The 20,472-nt window shown below is 48.9% G+C and overlaps 1 long non-coding RNA gene across 1 annotated transcript; it reads right to left on the minus strand.

Moving 5' to 3' along the window:
* Positions 1–4,827: 4,827 nt before the first annotated feature.
* LOC132531911 (uncharacterized) lies at positions 4,828–8,388 on the minus strand. Its single transcript, XR_009544245.1, has 3 exons — positions 8,346–8,388; positions 6,048–6,178; positions 4,828–5,130 (listed from the first exon to the last, which is right to left on the minus strand). It is a non-coding gene; the product is annotated as an uncharacterized LOC132531911 (long non-coding RNA).
* Between the last annotated feature and the right edge of the window lie 12,084 nt (positions 8,389–20,472).

Consider the following 20,472-nt stretch of genomic DNA (forward strand, 5'->3'; position numbering starts at 1 on the left):
GGCAGCTCAGACCAAAGCGGAACCAAAAGGATACAGTGTTCTCCCTGCCAGGACAGAAGGCCAGTTTTTCAGGAGACATAAACACATCCCTGACACTAAATTCTAAGCAGAATTTATCACGGGAGCCATCACTTAGGGTACATTGAGCTGCCCAACGGGCATCAGCTTCTCCGACAGCCACAGAAAATGTAGGCACATTCTTTAGAGCTCCTCTGCAGAAGTCATGGCCCGGTGCCAAGCTCAGGACAGCTCAGCTCAGGACAGTGTTTCTGTAGGAAGCTCAGCCAGCACTGGCCAGAAGGTGAAAAAACACAGGCCATCTGACTGTGAATATCCAGACACCTGTGACAAGGTCAGAACATCTGAATGGAGGAGCTCGATGTGACTGAGGAGAGAGAACCGGGAGACACATTCACTGGGCTTCTGAACCCAAGCCGGGGGGGGGGGTGTCTCTGTCCTCTGTCCCTAGGCTGTGCCCACTATAAAGATAGAGGCCTATCACCTTACCCTAAGAAGCTCCTGGAACAATGTGGTGGGAGAGAGAGGTGGATGGACAGCTATTTCCCCATTTTACCCCCTAAAGCTTTGAGCATTTCTTGAATCTTCAGCAACTGGTGTCACTTTCTCATTAAGCATACAACTCAGGGATTGGGACCTGGTGAGCACTCAATATAAATATTGGCGCTGATGATATTGGTGGAGGAGGAGGGGCAGTAACTAGTGTGTTCCCCATCCTGCTGTCCTTAGGATACCTTGAAAACCTCTAGTGTTTTATGGATTCCAAGGGGGAAAATCAAAGTAAGTATGTCCAATATGGCCCCTCAAGCCCAACTTTTGTCTACTCAAACGTAGACAGGCCAAAACATTGCAAAGCCATTCTCTCCTCTCTCCTCTAGGCTCACCCTCATTCCAGATTGGACAATCAGTATCATGATTGTCATCAGGATGTCCAGGTAGTTGAAGCTATGGTTGAGTTGGAATAGATGAGGATATACCTCTGGGTGTATTTAGCTCATCAGATGAGGCCTGTGATCTGGACAGATCTCATTGTTCCTATGAGATGGAAGAGAACTAAGGATTTATAGTGGGGATTGCTGGTTATATACCAAAATCCATCTTCCATAATGATAGAGTCGTAGTTAGCCACGTGGCTCTCAGCTTGGGACTACATTTCCCAAGCTCCGTACAACTAAGTGCAGTCGTGGACCAAATTCTCACCAATAGCAAATGTGCTATGTACCTTTTCCGGGGCTGGGCCACGAAACCTTGGAGCTGTGCTCCATCATCCTCCCTGCCCATGAGCCCAAACTTAGACATGCCTGTGACCCAACTGCAACCAAGCAGATAAGTACAGTGCCCTAGAACACTGGTTCTTAATGTTTTAGAGTACCTCAGAATTATCTAGAGGGATTATTAGATCATAGCTTGCTGGGCCATACCACAAGAATTGCTGATTCAATAACTCTGGGGGTAGAAACTAAGAATTTGCACTTCTAAAAAGCTCCAGAGGTGATGCTGAACCCCACTGGTAGAGGCTGGGTGTACTACCATGTCTTTACTGGGTGTGCTAGGCAGAATAATCCCCTCAACCCCCACAAAGAGGTGCACATCTTAATCCCTGGAACCTGTGAATATGTTATCTTATATGGCAAAGGGGAATTAAAGTTGCAGATGTAATCAAGTTTGTTAATCAGCTGACCTTAAAATAGGGAGATTATCCTAGATTTTCCAGGTTGGCCCAAAGTAATCACAATGGTCTTTAAAAGTAGAAGCAGGAGGCAAGCGAGTCAATATCAGAGTGCTGCATTAGAAAGACACAACCAGCATTTCTGGCTTTGAAGATGGAGGAAGGGGCCAAGAGGCAAGGAATGCAGACAGCTTCTAGAAGCTGGAGAAGGCGAGGAAGCAGAGTCTCCCCTAGAGCCTCCAGAAGGGAATACAGCCCCGTCGACATGTTGATATTAGCCATTGAGACCTGAGCCAGATTTCTGGTCTCCAGAACTGTAAGAAAATTAATTTGTGTTGTTTCAGGCCACCGAATCTGTGGTCATTTATCATGGCAGCCACAGGAAACGAATGTGCTTGGGAACTGTGCTCTGTGTGAGGCTGATCCGGCCTCCAGAGCCGGCAGTTCCTTGGTGGGAGGGCTTTGCCTCCTCTGCTTCCCCCATAGAAGCACCTGGCTCGGGGCTGGGTCCTCAGGGAAGAGAAGGACACACAATAAAGCCACGTGGATAAGGCTGTGTGTCCTTTCCTGCTTCCCAAAACCAAAGAGAAAGACCGTGTTTGTGTCACTGTTTGGGACACCCTCTAACCACTAACTCCTATAACTAAGCCCTGTCTATCCAGAGATTGCACTTCATTTTGGGCCCAGCCTAAGGCTTCCTTCCACTACACATTTTAGAAGAAAATATTGACCTCTACTAGAGGCAAGGTTGGAGTGTGACTGGTGCAAACCAGCCCTGCTCCCACAGTCCAGCTTATCACGTCTCATCAAGGCCTTTGGGGACTTCTGGGGAGTCTTTGAGGCAGGATGCTGGTGCCGTTAGAACATGCTCCATGCTGGGGGTGGGGGTGGGGGGTAGGAGGGGTGGGGGAAGGAGGGGAAAGAATGAGGATGGGATCCAGACTCCCTCCGGAGGCCTATCTTTAATAGTAGCTGTGGGGGCAGCTTGTGGACCTGGGAAGGGCATTTGGCCTCTGGGGATGGAAGCACCAAGCTTGAGCAGCGGCTCTGGGTATCTGGAGGACTCTGCTGAGTAAGGAGTTATGCGATGGCAAGAGCAAATATCTGCAGGTGGGGAGGATTTATACAGAATCCTCATTGACTCTCCAGCCCCTGTCCCCAAAAGGAGCCCATCACCTCGCTGACACTCCTCTCAAGAAGCTGCCCTGCCCACACAGTGGGCCGCAAGCCCTCAAGCGCTCTCTTCCAGGAAGGCCTCAGGGATCTCCTAGCCCTCTTTGGTCTCCATGCTCTGACCCCTTCAGCCTGTACCCCCCTTGCCGCATCTCCTTGCTCCCTGGGTCACACTCTTGTCTATCCACCCGAACATGAGCTTCCTGAAGACAAAGCCCTGTTTCTTCCGGAGAGCAGGCACTCATGTCCAAGCTGGAAGAACTGGAGGTAAAGGATGGTGTTTGCTGGCAGTTGTAAAAAAAAGGTAAAACCACTGCAGTTGGTGCTTGCCGGCAGACTGAAAGGTTGGTGGGGACAGGAACCCTGAGCCAAGTGCAGGAGCAAAAACTAGGAGCCCTGGGATTTAGATTCAGCCCTGTAGGGGTCGCCCTGTGTGACCTTAGGCAAGTCCCTTTACCATCACCTGCACAGGCTTCGATTCCTCATCCTTAAAATGGGACTATAAATCCATACATGTTCAACCATGGGGGATGTTTTATGAGAAGCGCCTTGTAAGTGTCAGGAATTCTTTTCAAGCCCTGAAGTTAGGAAGAGGCAGAAGGAATGGAGGCTGCACAACTGAGCCAGAATGAGGGGAATTATGTCAAACCAGGGACATATTGATTAAACCCAATAATCCTATACCAAAGTGGACTCCTGGGGCCAAAAGGGAAGTGGGATATTGTAGCCAAGGGGAGAGGGAGCATTAGGGATGTGCTGTCTATCCATCTGGTCAAACAGCCTTGGAAGCAAGAACAGCATGGAATGGCCCCTCAGAGTTCTGTTTGGGACCAGCAGGCCAGGCCTGGATCAGGCAGGGAAGAACCTAGCCTGTCAATCATTTACACTTTAGTGTGAATTCTGTAGCTGCTTTTCCCCTCCCCAAGGGGTTTACCTATCAGCCTGAACCCTCCAGGCAAATGCAAGATTCTGTCTCAGGCATCATAGTGAAAAGAATTGGCCATGGAGCCTTCAACTATGCAGCCACTGCTCTCTCAGCTTGGCTCAGGCTCCCCTGGATTCCCGAAATTCAGGAATGGTCTTTCTTGCCCATCCCACCAGCTTGAGCAGTGAATGGCCATGCCCAGGAAGTAGTAAGTCCCCCATCCTTAGTAGTGTCAAGCCTTGGACCAGTTCCTTGGACAGGAATCAGCCTTCTGAAGTGTGCGTTAATGATATGCAAGGTCCCTCTCAAGCTTGGATTCCAAGATTCAGTGTGAGGGACAGGCACACAGATGCTCTAAGGCCCTACTGTCTTTTCCCCCAGAGGTGGGTGTTTCACAGTCCTCCCTGGATCCCCTGACCCATTTGTATAGGGTTACTTTGTGGGAGAACTCTGGGGGTGCAGGTCCAACCCTTGGAGCTCACTCTCTAGGCACCCTGGAAAAGACCCCAGAGTGGCCACCACCCAGGTTACTGGTTTGCACAGCCTTTCCCGGGGCCTGAGAATGAGTTCTGGGGCAGAGGGGACACCAGCCCGGGCTTGCCTCCTTCCCATGCCCAAACTCCCCAAACTGCAAGGGGTACATTTTCCTTCCTTTGGGAACAGAAGGGACTGGCAACTTCTCTACCATTCTGGCAATGGTCGGATGGGAATTCATGCCAGAAAGGGCTGGGGTGAAATGAAGAGGAAAATAGGAAGGAACTAACATTTAGAGAGTTCCTACTCTGTGCTCAAAACTGAAAGAGCACTTTACAAGCATTTGTTCATTCTTTCAATCATTAAGTCATTCACCAATTACTTCAGCAAACACATAGTAAACATCCACCACACCTCAGGCCTGGCCCTGCCTTCAAGGAATCCACAGAAAAACAAATGCTATGAAGGTTATTTCATTACCTCTCACAAAATCCCTGTGATGAAGGTATTATTCTTCCCATTTTACAGATAAGGAAACCAAAGAGCAGAGAGGTTAAGCAATTGGCCCAAGTTTACATGATTTGTAGGTGGCAAAGCTGGGAAACAGACAGAACTTGGTTTTCAATTCTGTTACTTCTGCCCCTTCCAACAGTGTGTCTGTCCTCATGTGTAAAATGGGGGTGCAGTTCCCTATTTGCAGGGTTGTTATGAAGCTTAGATTAGATACAATGCATGCTAAACACTGTCATGATGAGGATATGCAGTAAGTGGTTCAAGATGCAGTGGTTCTTGTGGCTCCAAGTTCAATGTTCTCTCACTTCCTCGTATGTTTGTTGGAGACAGGCTGCCACAAAGCCAGACTTAACAGGAACTGTGGAAGGAAGGAGGCAATGAAGGGCTTGGGAAAGCCTAGGTCCTGTGGGAAGCAGATATTTATCAGTCTGTCACCAAGGTATAATTGAGCACCAGTTGTGTATCCTCAGGATGTGAGAAGGAGATGAAAGACCCAGAAGATCCAACCCCCAAACCCCACCCTCAGGGAACTCTCAGGATGGTTGGGAAGGTAAAACAGACACGTGAAACCACAGAGGACAGAGCCCTGGCTATGAGTTCACAGCGTAAGTGCTATAAGTGCGCATGGGTAATCGGGAAGCTTCCTGGAGAAGGAAAAACTTGAGCTTGGCCCCCAAAGGATCTAGATGGTGAAGAAGAGGCAGCTGATAAGGGGATCGTAAGCAGGCCCAGCCACTGGGCACAATGTGCTTTTTTAATTTTTAAATTTTGAAATAACTATAGACTTCAAGAAGTTGCCAAAAATAGTATAAAAAGGTCCTAAGTACCCCTTGCTCAGCTCCCTCAGTGGTATGGGGGAATGTAGGGATAACTATAGTGAGTTCAAAACCAGGAAATTGACGTTAGCACAATACGATTAACTAGATTACGGATCTTACTCAGCCTTTACCTGTTTTTGCATGGATTCATTTTTTTTTGTATGTGTATAGGTATAGTTCTATAAGTTTATCACATGTATAAATCTGTACTACCACCACTACAATCAAGATACAAAAAGGTTCCATTACCAAAAAGGAGCTCCCTTGAGGACACGTCTTTAAATGGCCCACATTATGCTCTACTCATAGGCACCAAGGATGTGGTAGCCCCTGTGCTCTGCTCATCAGATTGGACAGGTCTACTTATCCTGTCCTGCTCTGCCCAATGAAGGGAAGTTAAGGCATGGGTAACCAGGGGCAGATCTCCTGGTGTTGGCTTCAGCCCACATACACAAACCCTCTATGAAGAGGCTCATCTTGCTTCTTTCTTGCAGGAGAAACTGAAACTCTGCAGACTTCGTCCTCGCCAGGTGAGGCTTGGACAATTGTACCACGGACAATTCAGCACCACGGACAGATCCAGGGTGCCTGGGAAGGCAAAGAGGGTTTATAAAGATAAAAGTAAAGAACTGGGGCTTCCATGGTGGCGCAGTGGTTGAGAGTCCGCCTGCCGATGCAGGGGACACGGGTTCGTGCCCCGGTCCGGGAGGATCCCACATACCGCGGAGAGGCTGGGCCCGTGAGCCATGGCCGCTGGGCCTGCGCGCCCGGAGCCTGCGCTCCACAGCGGGAGGGGCCACAACAGTGAGAGGTCCGACCGGCTCGCAGAGCAGGGAAGTGAGAGAGGACATTTCAGGAGTGCGGATCCCTGCTTGCCTGGCCTGACTCCTCTCCCTTATTCAAGGTTCATCTAAGTCTCTTCTGGTCTGAGAATCTCTCTTTGACTTTCCCACCTTGCTGGCTCCCTTCTCTGAATTAATTTACCCCCAAATCTGGCAGAACCATCCAAGACAGGCTGGGAGCACACCGTGTGCTGCTCTCTGCCTGCTCCCACATATGAAGCTGTGGGAGCCAGCCAGAATGTGGATGCCTTAAGACAGGACCAACTTGTCCTTTACTTGTCTCTTCCGTTCTCTCCTTCTTATCTTCCTACTCATTTCAGCTCCACACAGGGCTAGGCACTCAGGTTCTTTCTGTATGACATGTTAGCCAGGGAATGATTCTGTCCTCAGCTTTAATTTTCCTTCCAGAATCCCATCCTGGGCACCTTTTCTGTGTGGCATTGTTGGCACAGGGGTCAGAGGGGACATATTCAAACTTCAAGTTGCCTTGCAGAACTCCTCAGCCCAGCTTCCCTCTCTTTCTCCCATAGGCTGTAAGACCCTTGCTCCTAGGAAATCCTCATCCATGATCTTTATTATGCTGGATGTCTTCCCCAGCCACCTCTCCCACTGGTATCACTGAGAACCCTTGTCATGGAGGCTGTGCTGCATCACCCAACTGGCCCTTACAGGACTCACTCTCACAGCTGAAGGGAGGTGGTTGTTTGATAGCTCTCATATGTCCATTCTCTATGGGAATTGCCTCAACTGAAGAAAGTGTCCTTGTCCAAGGTCACCTCCCCTTTGCAGGGCAGTCGATACCCAATGACTAGTCAGTGACAGGGTATAAAGGCCCAGCTCCCTCACCCCAACTCGAGACAACTCGGAAGGATCATTCCAGCATCAGGGCTCCTGCAGAATCAGCTGAGGCTTTCACTGAGACTGCCTTGCAGCCCAACCTCTCCCTCTGCCCAGTCCTGCTCCCTTTCCTCCCCAACAAGCATTGGCCCTGAGGCCACTCCCCAAGAAATTTTGCATATTAGTCATCTCAGAGTCTGCTTCCAGGTGAACCCAACCTAAAGTCTTGGCCCCATGGAATTAGGCTTCCTGCTGACACCCCTGCCCACCATCTGGCTACACAGACCCAGGCCCACCAAGGCAGAGTAGAGCTGTCTTGTATATCAATTTTTCTCCAGTCTCCTAAAGACTGCCCACTCCACTTTCTATGACAGTCCCCAGACTTGCTTCTAGCAGCAGGCCTTCCCTGATGTTCTCTGGGTCAGTTGGCATAGTAAAATAGGCTTTGAACACAAGAAGATCAGGGTTTGGGCTCCAACTCCCACACTAACTGGCTACGTGAACTTGGGCAAATTCCCTAATCTCTTCAAGTCACTATTCCCATGTCTGAAGCAGAAATGATAATAAGAACATCACAGACCTGTCAGGAGGATTAAATGATACAACATAAGGAAGCCTGTTTAGCACAGTGCCTGGCATATAAAAATGTGCTCAACAAATATGAATTCCCTTCCCTTCCTCTTTTGGGTCTGGGGCACTTTCCACATAATTGCCAATTAACACTTTTCAGTTAACCCAGTACTGAACATCACAAGCACAGATGTGGCATAAGTAAGTCCATAGGAAAAGTTTGGAATTTTCCATGTGATAGAGCAGGGAAGGGGGTGATGGTCAATCAACTCAACTCTCCCTGTATGCTAGTCTTGATTTTCATGCTGTTGGAAAATTCTTGGCATCCAGTGAAAATTCTTCATGGCACAAGGAATAGCAGGCATTTTCATTTTGTCCTAAGGGGAAATGGAATCCAGCCAGACCTCCTTTTATACCTGGCTGGAGCAGAGACTGTGTTCCCTTAAGACACAGGACCAACCCTTCTTCCTAAGCAACAGGGGAATGGGCTGGAGAGGGGGTGGTACCTGAAATTATGGCTGCTGGGGCCACACAACAGGGTGCTGGCTTCTGGAAGAGAGCACGTGAGCAGACAAATCAGCCTGTTAAGATTGTTTTGTGAAAGTACAACTTGTCCCTAAAATAACACACCAAGTATCCAACTTTCCAACCACTGTCTCTTCCCCAGATGCAATAAGCATCCACTCCCCTCCACCATCTCCCTGCTCCTTCAGCCCCATCCCTCTCCCCACTCCTCATGCGAGCAGAAGAGGCTCTGACCTCACCAGGGCTGAGCCACCTTCTCAGAGCAGCTCCATGAGCGAGCTGAGTGTGAATGACGGGAGCTGGAAAGGGCTTGGGGAGCCTGGGGCAGGAAGCCACACACCCCGTGTACATCCCAGCTCCAGCTGGGCCCTTTTCTGTCAACCTTGGCCCAGTACATGCCGTCCTCAGTGACACTTGCGCTGGGCTCAGAGAATGCTGAATTCAGCCCCAATTAAGGGGCCATCTCGGGGCAGGCTGCCAGAACCAGCATCTGCTATTTTGGGACCTGCTGAAGACACGATCTTCTCTCTCTCTCCTTCTCCATCTCTGCTCTATTTCTCCTCTCTCTCCTTTCTCCATTTCCATTATTTCTCTAGGTTTTTCTACTTGACTCTGCACGTCTTTTCATCTCTTGGCTTCTTTGTCTGTCTCCCCCTCTCTGTGACTGTATCTCACTCTGTATCTCTCTTATCAAACCAATTTGACAAACACTCCCACCGTGACTGTACCAGCCCCTGTGCTCTGGGGAAAAAGCGATGCACAGGCTCCTGCCCTGGAGGAGCCCTGGGTGTGCTCAGCCTTCCTCTGGTTCTCCCCACCCCTCTCTGCATCTTAACCAGCTTTGCTCTCCCTGCCCAGGAACTCCAGGGCTTGCTTCTGAAGGCCAAGAAGCGGATTCACATTCCAGCCACCTCCGGGTGCATGAGCAGTTTCTGTGCTCCAGGCTTCCAATTCCAACAGCAAAAGTGCTGTCATTTCCCAGGTTGGTCTGTGGCAGCAAATGCTCCAGGATGCCCAAGAGGCCCAAAGCCATGCTGCCTCACTGTCCTGGGCCCAGGGACACCTGGCCTAAGGCCTGCAGTGTAGGACTGTTTGATCTCTCTGGGTCAGACCAGTAGGACATGCCCCTTGTCCATCAAGAGATTGAGCGTTCATAGACCATAGCCTCTTCCTTCCAGGGGAGAAGGCCCCCTGAAGGGCCCCTGGCCAGCACCACACTGGGTTTAAGAGGATGTCTTATCTCCATCCCCGCTGCCTTTCAAAATGCTAGGCCCAGCTCACTTCCCTCCTTCCTGATCACCCAGCCCACAGCACCATCTCCTGCCCCAGTTCCCACAGCCCTAGAAGCCTGACCTATGCTCTCAGCACTGAGCTCGTCTACCCTGGTACCTGTTGGCTGGAATAATCCTGACCTGTGTTCTTTGTCACAGGGTGTGGGGCAGGGATATTTAACAGGACCCACCTGTGAACTCTCCGAGGTCCTTCCCTTCTGGGGCTTCCCCATGTACTAGGAATAGGGGGTATGTGGTAACTTCTTATGTACACTGCTGAATCAATGTTTTTTTTTAGTTACCACCTACTATGTGCCAGGCACTATTAGACTTTTTCAGATGTATTACCTTATTTGATTCACAGATCAGGCTCTGAAGCTTATTAGCCCCATTCCAGAGCTGAAGGAACTGAAGCTCAAAGAGGTTTCCCAAAGTCAAATGATAGGAACCCAGGTCTCCTGATTCTGCAGCCAGGGCTTGTTCCAAAAGCCAGCTCCTGCCTATAAATAAAAGAAAGAAAGAAAAGCCTTCAACAGAGCATGGTTCTTCCCCCAAGGAATGCTTAATTTGAGATCCAGGGGCCTCACCGCCCTTAGCAGCTGGTTGAGAGCTAGGCCAACTCTTCAGGGAAAGCAGGCTGGGCCACCGGCACACTGAGCCAGACTCAGGCTCTGGTAGAGCGGAGAAGCCCTTTCTCTGGGCCGGGGGCACAAGTAGTGACAAGCTCTCAAAGGGAGCCCAGGGGTGAGAGGACACCGTGGGGTGGAGGGGAGAAGGGAGGCTTCTTGAGCTGCTGTCAGCCAAAGGTCAGAGGAGGAGGCACCAAAGGCTCCCAGCGGCCGGGGTTACTCAGACCTCCACTCTTGGAGGGAAACAGGAGGTTGGTCGGTCAGGGCTGTCTTTGAAGTTTCCCAAGGAAGGGACATGCGACCTGGAGCTTCCCTGGTGATCAGTCGGTCCCCCTCAGGCCTGTGACATGAGTGGGGTGTCTGAAGCAGGCTTTGGAGCTGGGGAGAGAGCGCAGGTCTGGGAAGGTGCTTTGATACCTCCTTTCTTCTGCGGCTTTTTCAAGATCGCTCTGCTCTTTGTCAGCTGTGCAGTCATGTCAGGATTTGCCAGTTGAAGAAGAAGCAGGCGGGGGAGTGCGGGCTGTGCCAAGCTGCTCCAGAGGGAGGCCAGCGCCCTCCGGCAGGTGCTGCACAGAAGCCTGTCTGCAGCCCAAGCCCAGCCCAGGAGTCTAGAACTCCGACCTCTGCGGGACCCTGGCTCCTGAGCTGCCCCAGCCTACGTCCCGTGACTTCTAACCAGTCTCTCAGAGCCAGCCCTACTAACCCTTAGACTTCAGGGGACCCCCCATGTCCACAGCTCTGGCCCCTGAATCCTGGGCCCAAGATGTCTCTGCCTTGGGGGCCACATCTTACAGGTCACCAAGTCCTATAGATTCTAAACCACTCCCTCTTCTTTGGTCCCACTACCTCTGCTCGGATCAGACCTTCCTCATCTCCCCCTCGGGCAGTTGTCACACATGTTCTTCTGGCCTCTGGTCTGTCCCATCCACTCCAGAGCCAGCTTTCCAGCTCAGCTTCATGGCCTCCCTCATCCTGCACTGACACCCATGGTGCGGTGACATGGCCCCTGTCAACCTCTCCAGGCTTATCCCCACTCTCCCCAACACCGCCCCACCCGGCTTCAGCTTCACGCAGCCATGGCCATTCCTCAAATATGCCTACCTGCTCTCACCACTAGGCCTCTGCCCACACTATCCCCTCTGCATAGGATAGATTCTCCCAGCCCTGCCTATAAGCACTGGTCCATCCTCTTCCTCTACTCAGTCTAGACTCCATTTAAGCTTTACCTTCTTCAGAAAGCCCTTCCTGGCTGCGAGCCTGGGCCCAGCGCTGCCCCTCGTCTCTCTTTGCGCCCCGTGGTCTTTGTGTCCTGGTCCTTGTCATGCTGTGTTGTCACTGCTGGCAGGAGTGCCTCCTTCAGAGAACTGGGCCTCCTGGAGGGCACGGGATGTGTGTAATTCACCTCTGGGCTTCACAGCCCAGCGTGGTGGGATGATAAAGAAACAGGCAGCTGCTCACCAGTTCCCACCATCTGCTTGAGGTAATAACACACACACACACACACACACACACACACACACACACACACACACACCCCTAACTGAGCCCTCACTGGACCAAGAAGTTGAGCTAAGCCATCAAGGAGGGTTCCCCTGAGAAGGCAGAATTTGAACTAGGTCCTGGAGGCTTGCTCTGCACCTATCCAGGGATGTGGGTGTGGACACTTGTGCCAAGCAAGGCGGGTGAAAAATGACTATGGTGGATCACATTCATCTCCCCAATGCTTCACCCTCCCTGTGTCCATGCCCTTTACCCTGTGATTCTACATGGCTCTTCCCCGCCCTATCCTGCCCCTTTGGGCCCAGCCATGTGACTTACCTTGGCTAATGGGATGCCAGCAGGCTTGAAATGGGCTTTCACATCAGAACCTGCCTTCTCCTGCTCTGCCATCAGCAATGAGAACACGTCCACGCTAGCCTGCTGGAGGAGGAGAGACCTGTGCAACAGAGCCAAGTCATCTTAGTCACCCCAGCCAAGGCTAGCCTAGGGCAGCCAATGGCCAGCCAACCTCCAGAGATGTGAGTGAGCCCAACTGAGACCTGAAGAGCCACCCAGCAGAGCCCAGCCACCCAGTTGACCCACAGAAGAGTAAATTAAATGCTTATTATTTCAAGCCACTGAATTCAGGGAGTTTGTTACACAGCATTATTGAGACAATACACCGACTAAGGCTAAAGAGATCAGCCTCTGGGGAGATGGGCTTATCCACAATGGTGCCCACAGTGGGCTGGTAAATAGGGAGTCTGAACAGAGTTCCCCTTTCCTTCAGCATTTCTCACCACGCCCTCCTTTCCAGCCATCCTGGGCTTCGTGAGGCCTCACACATGTTCTGTATCTCTGTACAACCTGTTCCCTCCTCCTGGAATGCCTGTCTCTGTCTTGTCCTCTTTGAATCCTGCTTTCAGTTCAAGGTTAGGTCATACCCTAGAAACCTTTATGGACACACAGCCTCATAGCCACCCTAAACCTTTTGGGAACGACGTAAGGTATAAGTAAGTAATATTCCCTCCTTTCTCCCTCTGCCCCTCCCTATGTCCCACTGTGGTCTGCCTTAGCTTTACAGTGGCACATTCTCCGTCACAGTTATTAATCCACGGGGCTGTGCTACCTCCTGTTCAATTCAATAACTGAGCAGCTAGCTGTGCTAGCTCCCTCCCACAGAGGGAGCAGACCTCATGTACTCCTAGATCTCACAGAGCCTCAGCACAGCTTCTGATAGCCAGAAGCATCTGGAAAGTGGGCAATGAATAGCGATGAATACACTTTCCAGCTATTGATTTTAGAACAATGTGACATGATACATTGAAAAAAAAATTGAAATCCAAAGACCTATTTTCAAATGGGCCTAAATAGACATTTCTCTAAAGAAATAGGAGCTAAACAGACATTTCTCCAAAGAAGACATACAGATGCAAACAGGCACATGAAAAAATGCTCATCACTGCTAATTATTAGAGAAATGCAAATCAAATCTACAATGAGGTACCACCTCACCTGAGTCAGAATGGCCATCATTAAAAAGTCTGCAAATAATAAATGCTGAAGAGGGTGTGGAGGAAAAGGAACCCTCCCTACACTGTTGGTGGGAATGTAAACTGGTGTAGCCACTATGGAAAACAGTATTAGAGGTTCCTCAAAAAACTAAAAACAGAGTTGCCAAATGATCCAGCCATCCCACTCCTGGGCATATACCCAGACAAAACTATAATTGGAAAAAATACATGCACCCCTATGGTCATAGCAGCATTATTTACGATAGCCAAGACATGGAAACAACCTAAATGTCCATCGATGGATGAATGGATAAAGAAGATGAGGTATATATATACAATGGACTATTACTCAGCCATTAAAAAAAATGAAATAATGCCGTTTGCAGCAACATGGATGGACCTAGAGATTATCATACTAAGCGAAGTGAGTCAGAAAGAGAAAGACAAATACCATATGATATTACTTATATGTGGAATCTAAAATATGATGCAAATGAACATACCTACAAAACAAAAACAGACACAGATATAGAGAACAGACTTGTGGTTGCCAAGGGGGAGGGAGGTGGAGGAGGGAAGGATTGGGAGTTTGGGATTAGCAGAGGCATACTGTTATATACAAGATGGGTAAACAACAAGGTCCTACTGTACAGCACAGGGAACTATATTCAATATCCTGTGATAAACCATTATGGAAAAGAATATGAGAAAGAGTATATATATGTATATATAACTGAGTCACTTGGCTGTATAGCAGAAATTAAACACAACATTGTAAGTCAACTATACTTCAATAAAACTAAAAAAGGAAAAACAAACACACAAAACCCAAAGACCTATTTTCAGTCCTTACCTTGCTCTGCAACACTTGGCCGAGCCCTGACCCCTCTGAGCCTCAGATTTCCCATATGTATAATGAAGGGTTGTGCTGACCCTTCTCCACACTCCCTGCCAGTGCTGAGCATCTGTGACATTTGCCCATGTGTCTAGTCCTCTGGCTGCCAGCTCTGGCCTGGCTCTTCCCACCATTCCTCACTCGCCCTGAGTTCAGCCTCAGAGCCTCCCGCCTGCTGGCAGCCCCGGCCAAGGCTTTGGATGGTGGCTACCGCGTTGGCGTGGCTTCTTGTGACTGCCAGCATCCTCCACTTCCTGAGCCTGCCAGTGGGCTTGGTATGGGGAGTCATCTCTCCTGCAAGCTCTGCTGGGCAAGGCTGGGTCCCTGCCTGTCTGACAGGGGAGCATCTTCAGGACACACACACACACACACACACACACACACACACACACGTGTGAGCTCCTCTCCTGGCAGCTGCTGCTGGGCCAGTAGGAAGGAATGTTGACAGGCTGTATTTTCCCCACTAGAGTCAGGTGAAAAGAGGAGAAAGGAAGAAAATGGACCAGGGCAAAATTATCCAGAGAGGGGAAGACCTTTCCACGCCAGCTTACTGAAAACAAGGATAACATTTTAGAGAGCAAAGCTTCCTGAGATACAGTAGACGAAGGGAGGTAAAGGCCTCTGAGCTAGATTGCAGCCTCTAGCCAATATCATTGCTTTCTCCAGCCTCACCTCCAGGCTCATTTTTGGAGCTGGGGAAGCTCCAGAGATGCTCAGATCAGATGCTCCCTGGGATACCAGGAAGGAGCACGGGACAGGAGTTCACAGGGTCTCTGTGTCTGGGGCTGCGGCAGCAGGATGGAGGAACCCCAGGCCTACACTCACATCCACCCTGCCCCCACGGCTTTCAGATACCATCCATCATGTCCATCACAGGTGATGGGGGCTGATCCAAGGCAGAGTCTCTAGCTTTGCTTCTGTGCTCCGCCTCCTTCCTTGTCTGCCCCCTCTCCAGCACAGCAGGCTTGAAGGAAGCACGGAAAGGCTGCAGGTAGGTGCTCACTCACTGCTGTTCCCACACCACCTGCCACCTCACCTCCATGAAAGTCAGAGACAGAGATTAAGAGGCTGGAAGTTGAAACCTGAGGTTCTAGCTGGGGTCATTGCCTTGGTACCTCTGCACCCTTGGGACGTCCGACTCTTCTTTTGCATGCCTGGATATCTCTTTTACAGGTATGAGGTAATCAAGCCCACTCTGCCAATGCCTGCAGGGATGAAAAAGACCTTCTGAATCCATGAGGCCCTCCATACGTGGGAGACGTTTTCATTACTGAGACCAGACAGTGGTCCCCAGGGAGCTTCGGGCCTCATTGTGCGGGATCATGACCCTTTGTGTAGCCTACACTTGGAGGAACATAGCCAGGACCTGGCCCCTGCCCCTCATCCGATGCCCCACTTCATATCCCCCGACCAGCCAGCAGCCTCAGAACCCCTCTGGGCCCATCCCAGGGTAGGGCTGTCAGGGAGGTAGAGAAGGAGGTGTTCTGGGCCTTCCCTTTTCAGGCTCTCATCTAGAGTGTTGATGAGGTGACAGAGCCTCCGGAAGAACAGTGAGAGGCCAGGGCAGACACGGTGTGAGCGGGGGCAGAGGGCGGGGCTCAGACTCTCCAGGAAGGGAGAGGGTGCTGTGGGCTGGAAGAGCCAGGAGGGCTTCCTGGAGGAAGGGAAGGGCTTGAGTTGACTTTGAAGGACATGGCTGCTGCTGCTGCAGTGAGCCTGGGCATGGCTGATTGAGGTGTTAAGGCCCAAAGGCAGGCATGCAAAGCTCCAGGGGAGGCCGCCCATGCCAGTGCTAAGGAACAGACCCCCAGGCATCAGAGTTCAGCAGCAGGGGAGCCACCAGTGGCTGAAGGGGGATTCCGGCAGAGGCAGGATGGCACTGATGCCCAGAAGTTCCCCTTCTGCTTTTTCTCTGAAGGAGTGAGCACCAGGCTGATGAATGGGTGACCCAGAACACAGGCCTGCAAGTGGTTGCCCTCAGGCCTGGCCAGAATGGAAGTCAATTATCAGCTCTCAGAAGCACAAGAGTCCAACTTCCTGTCAGAGTGAGAAGGGCCCAGAGAATCCTGCTCTGCCCACAGATCTCCTAGGTCTGTCAGGGCAAACCACCCCCCAGAACTAAGCCCTCCACATCCATAGGCCATCTGAGCTGTGTGGGTCCAGTTGGGGCAGAATGGGGATTGTCACACCCAATCTAGAGATGAGAAAACTGAGTCCCGGGGAGAACAGGTTTGACCTAAGGGTCATGGCCCAGGACTAGAACCTAGGCCCCCTGCTCCTCAGTTGAGTCAGTGTAGACAAGATAACCGGATAACCTGGGCCAGCGTAGACAACTGGATTACCAGGAGGAAAAGAATCCACTTTGGAATAAAATTTACACAGTGGGGGCTTCCCTGGTGGCACAGTGGTTGAGAGTCCGCCTGCCGATGCAGGGGACACGGGTTCATGCCCCGGTCCAGGAAGATCCCACATGCCGTGGAGTCGCTGGGCCCGTGAGCCATGGCCGCTGGGCCTGCACGTCCGGAGCCTGTGCTCCACAACGGGAGAGGCCACAACAGTGAGAGGCCCACGTACCACAAAAAAAACCAAGAAACAAAACAAAACAAAACAAACTTACACAGTGGAGATGCCAGATAAGCAATGTGTATGGGCACAAGCCTGCCACATGCTAGGCGCTGAGCTGGATACTACACAGGGCCTCGTTTAAGACTCAGAGCTATCCAATGGGTTCATTATCCTCAGCTCCATACCATGGGTGGGCGAAGGAACAGAGGTTTGGAGAGTCTGGGCATCTTTTCCAAACCACCCAGGAGGAAGGGCAGAGCTGGGTTCTGAACACAGTTCTCTCTGCAAAGCTCTGCATCTTTCAACCACCGCCTGGCAACACCAAACAACTGTCAGAAGCTTTGGGCCAGGGAGGGAACAGCCATGTAGGCAGGACAGGAGTCAGGGTCCTACCACCAGTAGCTGATTCAGTTTGGTTTTCTCATGCTTCTCCCAGTGCCAGGGCCTGGCACCTCTGGGAATTGGTCCAGAGCATAACACCACCAGCAACAGTAATAACTTTACCGCTACTTCTATCTGCTTCTACTCCAACTGCTACAGTTTCTGTGCTAAGCACTTTACATATACATACACACACATGCACTTTACATATACCATCTGATTGAATCTTTAAACAAACCTTTGAGGTAGGTTCTTTTTATTCCCATTTTGTGGTTAAGAAAATTAAGTCTCCAAGGAGTAAAGTAACTTGGCAGTCTATCTCTAAAAGCTTGTACAGTCTACACCACCCAAGGATTTCAGGTAGAAAGAAAGACATCTTTCCAACAGTGGGAGTTGCCTGAGAGTGACATGGTGGTCTCTGGAGGAGGGGAGCCCCATCAATGAAGCTTTTTAGGTGTGTGTGGGGGTGGGGGGAGGTTGTGCCCACAAAAATACTATTTATAGTTGCCTTTTTAAAATTAATATTCACTACTGGGCATATACCCTGAGAAAACCATAATTCAAAAAGAGTCATGTACCACAATGTTCATTGCAGCTCTGTTTACAATCGCCAGGACATGGAAGCAACCTAAGTGTCCATCGACAGATGAATGGATAAAGAAGATGTGGCACATATATACAATGGAATATTACTCAGCCATAAAAGAAACGAAATTGAGTCATTTGTAGTGAGGTGGATGGACCCAGAGTCTGTCATACAGATTGAAGTAAGTCAGAAAGAGAAAGACAAATACCGTATGCTAACACATATATATGGAATCTAAGAAAAAAAAAAAAAAGGTTCTGAAGAACCTAGGGTTAGGACAGGAATAAAGATGCAGACGTAGAGAATGGACTTGAGGACACAGAGAGGGGGAAGGGTAAGCTGGGACGAAGTGAGAGAGTGGCATGCACATATATACACTACCAAATGTAAAATAGATAGCTAGTGGGAAGGAGCTGCATAGCACAGGGAGATCAGCTCGGTGCTTTGCGTCCACCTAGAGGGGTGGGATAGGGAGGGTGGGAGGGAGATGCAAGAGGGAGGGGATATGGGGATATATGTATATCTATAGCTGATTCACTTTGTTATACAGCAGAAACTAACACACCATTGTAAAGCAATTATACTCCAATAAAGATGTTAAAAAAATAATATTCAATTTACTAAGGGCACACATTTGAAAACAAAGCTTTTCTTCAGGATTAAGTTCCACTTACTGATCTTATTGTTCTATTTATAGGTGTAATATAATAAGAACAGGACCTTCACCTTTTCTTCGATTAAAGTTTGATTAACTCAAGTTGAAAAAACTAAACTCTCTTAAACAATCAGTGCCATTTACAATGTAATTCAATTTGCTTAAACAATTTCAACTACATATGAACGTTTAATATATTTGATTTTCCTAAGTAACTTAAATGTCTAATTGAACAAGCAAAACCTTTGTATCCGGTACTGGTAAAACTGTTGTGAGTCTGATAAATTAAATTTATAAACACAGTGACTTTCACATTCTCTTAAATATTGCAATACTGTTTGCAAAATTAGTCAAATTCTCCCATACCTTTCAACTTAAAATTACATGTCTACAGGCTTCTGGTTACAGCTAAGATGGAGTAAGCACACTTCACTTTCCCCCTCCCGTTGATTATAAATAAAAACCCTGGAACAGATACATAAAACACTGTCTAAGGACTTTGAAAAATATATAATAGCAGGTGGAATTGGGAGGGAAATAAACACTCAAAGAATGACCAATATGGAAGTGAGTTTCCTAGGTATTTTTTCCTCCACTATTTCCCAGCTTAGACTCTAGAAAGCATGAACCCCAGACTGTACAGTGGGAACAAACAGAAAGAGCTCTAGAGAAACCCTTTTTCTTGCCAGAGCACTGGGAACAGGGACCCTGTAGGATAGAAAGTTGGGGAAGGGAGATGCAGAATCTCAACATTTTCTCTTTTACTGTACAGGGTGTGCTGCAAGGAAGGGCTTCTAGGAGCCAGAGAGTGTGAGGGCAATCATGGAGAGCTGGAGAATAAACCCCCTTAGATCTGTGTATAAAGTCCTGGACTCACCCTTGAGCTGTGAATTCATAGAACTGCCCCAAAGCAGAAGGCAGGTCGGGACTTGTGGTCTGAAACAAATAGGATTGATTACATAATATTACCTAATATTCAAAATGCCCCAAATTACTCTACATACAAGGAACTAGGAAAATCTCAACTACACTCAAAGGAAAAGACAATTAGCAGATGCTGGCCTCAGGATGATCCAGATGGGCTTCCCTGGTGGCGCAGTGGTTAAGAATCTACTGGCCAATGCAGGGGACACGGGTTTGAGCCCTGGTCCAAGAAGACCCCACACGCCACGGAGCAACTAAGCCCATGCACCACAACTACTGAGCCTGTACTCTAGAGCCCGTAAGCCACAACTACTGAGCTCACGTGCCACAACTAATGAAGCCCGTGTGCCTAGAGCCCGTGCTCCGTAACAAGAGAAGCCGCCGCCATGAGAAGCCCGCGCACCACAACAAAGAGTAGCCCTCGCTCGCTGCAACTAGAGAAAGCCTGTGGGCAGCAATGAAGACCCAACACAGCTAAAAATAAATAAATTAAAAATAAAAATAAATAAAAAGATGATTCAGATGATAGTATTATCACATGAAGACTATTATATCACATAACATAAATCATATAAAGCAGCTGTTATAACTATAGTCTATGAAGTAAGAATGATTTTGAAATAATTGGGAAGATAGAAATTCTTAGGGAAGAAATGAAACCTATAAAAAAGAACCAAATGGAAACATTATAACTGAAAATTCAATAACTGAAATTAAAAATTCAGTCTATAAGCTCAATAGCAAAATGGAGATGAAGAGGAAAGAGTCAGCAAACTTGAAAATAGATTAATAGAAATTATCTAATCGAAAAACAGAAAAAATCTGGGGGAAAAATGAATGAGTTTTGGGGACTTATGGGATAACAGCAAAAGCTCTAACATTCATGTCTTTGGAGTCCCAGAAAGATTGAAGAAAAGGCTTGGTGCAGAAAATATTGAAGAAATCATGGCTGAACATTTCCCAAATTTGGTGAAAAGACATAAATTTATAGATTTAAGCAGCTCAGCAAACCCTAAAAGAAGGACAAATTCAAAGAAAACCTGATTCAAATACATCTTAATCAAACTGCTAAAAAACAAGAATAAAGAAAATATTTTTGAAAACAGCCAGAGGAAAGCAATACATTACATATATGGGAACAATAATTAAAATGGCTTCAGATTTCTTATCAGAAGACGTGGAGGCCAGAAGACAGTGGAACACCATCTC

Source organism: Lagenorhynchus albirostris, chromosome 1 (genome assembly GCF_949774975.1).
Source record: "Lagenorhynchus albirostris chromosome 1, mLagAlb1.1, whole genome shotgun sequence".
In the NCBI taxonomy this organism is placed as follows: domain Eukaryota; kingdom Metazoa; phylum Chordata; class Mammalia; order Artiodactyla; family Delphinidae; genus Lagenorhynchus; species Lagenorhynchus albirostris.